Raw genomic sequence first — 2,760 nt, 5'->3', positions numbered from 1 at the left:
AGCTTTGTCTACTTTACCACCGCAGGAGATGAAACTTCACTACATACAACCAAAGAAGCCTCTGCTTTTCACACCTGGTTTTCACTAGTCTGTTAACCCTTAGCAGTTTATTATCTTTCGGTAGAGCATTGATGCTTAGCAATAGCCATCTAAGTCCATTATCTGTGTGTCTACTATTTCTTCCAAAAGCCTCAAGTGCCTGATACACCACATCTGTGAGTGCATTCGCTATGACCTGGACACCTTCCTCATTTACCAACAGTAAAAACTGGAACAACTGAAATGCCACCTTGTGCCAAGGGCTGTCTGAGATCCACCTACCTACCACTCATGATGGGGACTTCACTGCCAGCCAGTTCCAAGTCCCATCTATCACGTGCTTTCTCAGACCACTCCTGGTATTGACTGTCAGGGTCAGATTCTTCAAAAGCAGATACGGAGACAGAGTCTGAGGTGCAAGATGTTTATTAGGGGCCAACACTTGTGAAATAGAGGGGAGGAAGCAAGGTCAGCAGAGGTAGAGGTCAGATAGCAATGGTGGCCCAACAAAGCTTTGGTGATGTGGCAGTGACTTGCCTTCTGTTTGCAGAAGGTTGTGCATTAGGTGGAAATGGCCAGGCTTTTATGTCCTTGTCTCACTCAGTCGCTGGATGGGTGCTACTTGGGGACCGTGTAACCTCAGGCAAGGCAGCCCTCTGCTGCTGGGGCAGATCCTGAAGGAGCGGGCTGCAGGAGGCTGTCTGCTGACCACATCTGCACAGCTAAGCAAAACGTCCTTTCTTGAAGGGCATCTGTGGGACACCTTTCCATGTCCACCCCAAGTGGTGTACTGTTCATTTTCCTTTATTTCTCTCCATAATGTTCAGTATTATTTATTTATTTATTTTGCTTTCAATGTTTCTTTGGGGGAGGGGGCATCACATGTCTTCTCAACTAGAGAAAGAGTTTTACAGTACAGTGGTCTTGGTCTTTTCGTTTATATTTTTTTCACCCATTATGCCATGAATTCTTAGGGAATGGCTTCCAGCAGCTCAGGCTCCTTGCCATTGGTTCTCACAAAGTGTGCTCCGCTGGGTGGAGCAGGCTGGCACTTCAGTGGAACCCAGGTTCCTTTCTCTTCGGCTTCCTTCTTTTTCCAATCATTTTCCTTCACGCATTTCAGGAAACCATCTCGGCTCTTACAGCGTATATGCTCACTACGCACATTAATTCTCTTGGCAACAATCTTGCCCTTAACTTGTTTGTTTACAACAATGCCAACAGCATGCTGGTAACACTGTAGAGTCTTCCAGTTTTGCCATGGTAACATTAGTGAGGCGTTCCTTTTTGAACAGTACCCATTCCCATGATGTCCACAATATCACCTTTCTTGTAGATCTGCATGTATGTGGCCAAAGGAACAACTCCATGTTTCCTAAAAGGCCTAGAGAACATGTATTGGGAGCTTCCCTTTCCCTTTGTGTTCGTCATGTTGGTGAATTACTGGAAGATGGCGGTTCCAGCCGAAAGGACATAATGTTCAGTTTTGCATAGAGGTCTGGCACAAATTTCCTTAGATTTATTCCTATCTATACAATATTTTGGCACTGTTGAAAGATATCTTTTTAAACTTTTTGTACACACCTGCTTATTGCTTTATATAATATATACTGGTATATAGAAATACATTTTAAAATTGATATTAGTAACCTTACTAAACTCACTTATTAATTCTAATGATATGGATTATTTTCGATTTTGTACATACATAACCATGTCACTTGTAAACAATGATATTTCTTCTTTTTCAAACTTATATCTTTTTTTTTCCTTCTTGCACTTCCTACTGTATTGGCTTGGACCTCCACAACGATGCTAAATAGAAGTGGTCAAAGCAGATATCCTTGTAACCAGTTCAGAGGGAGAGCTTTCAGTATTTCATTACTTAGTGTGATGTTTGTTGTAGATTTTTCGTAGATACCCTTTATCAAGTTAAGAAAATTCCTTTGTATTTCTACTTTGCTAGTGCAGATAAATGTATATTTAACATCGTGAATGGTGTTGAATTTTATACAATGCTTTTTCTCCATTTATTTAAGATGATCATGATTCCTCTCTATTATTCCATTATGGTGTATTACACCAACCAAATGTTGAATGTTAGACCAACTTAACCATCTTAGAATCAGCCCACTTCACTGTGATGTATTATCTTCATGTATTGCTGTATTTAGTTTGCTAATTATTTGTTTAAGAGTTTTGCATCGAAGTTTATGTGTGAGACTAACTTCTTAATTTCCTTTTTTGTAATGCCCTTGTCAGGTTTTGGTATCAAGGTTATGTTGGCCTCATAGAATGAGTTAGGAATTATTTCCTTTTTCTATCCTCTGAAGGAGTTTGTCTAAGATTTGTACTATTTCTTCCTTGAATATAACTCACTGGTGAAGCTACCTAGGCCTAGAGTTTCCTTTGTGGGAAGATTTTAAATTATAGACCTCACTTTTTAAAAATAGATATAGGACTATTCAGGTTTTCTATTTCTGATTGTGACAGTTTGGTAAATTGTATTTTCAAGGCATTTGTCTATTTCAATCAAATTTTCAGATTTATTGGAATAAAGTTGTGCATAAATCATCTCATTATTTTTTTAATGATTAAAAAACCTGTAGAAATGTTCCTTTTTTCATTTTTTGACATTGATTATTTCTCCTTTTAAAAATAGTCTCACCAGGAATTCATTAAATTATTGGGCTTTTCAAAGAATTTACTTTTGACTATGTT

At 38.8% G+C, this 2,760-nt stretch overlaps 1 pseudogene; it reads right to left on the bottom strand.

The window, feature by feature from the left end:
- Positions 1-994: 994 nt before the first annotated feature.
- LOC103585485 lies at positions 995-1,470 on the bottom strand (annotated as a pseudogene).
- Between the last annotated feature and the right edge of the window lie 1,290 nt (positions 1,471-2,760).

Source organism: Galeopterus variegatus, unplaced genomic scaffold (genome assembly GCF_000696425.1).
Source record: "Galeopterus variegatus unplaced genomic scaffold, G_variegatus-3.0.2 Scaffold243, whole genome shotgun sequence".
Lineage (NCBI taxonomy): Eukaryota > Metazoa > Chordata > Mammalia > Dermoptera > Cynocephalidae > Galeopterus > Galeopterus variegatus.
The sequence above is the reverse complement of the archived record's forward strand: the minus strand, read 5'-3'. Positions and strand labels throughout refer to the sequence as shown.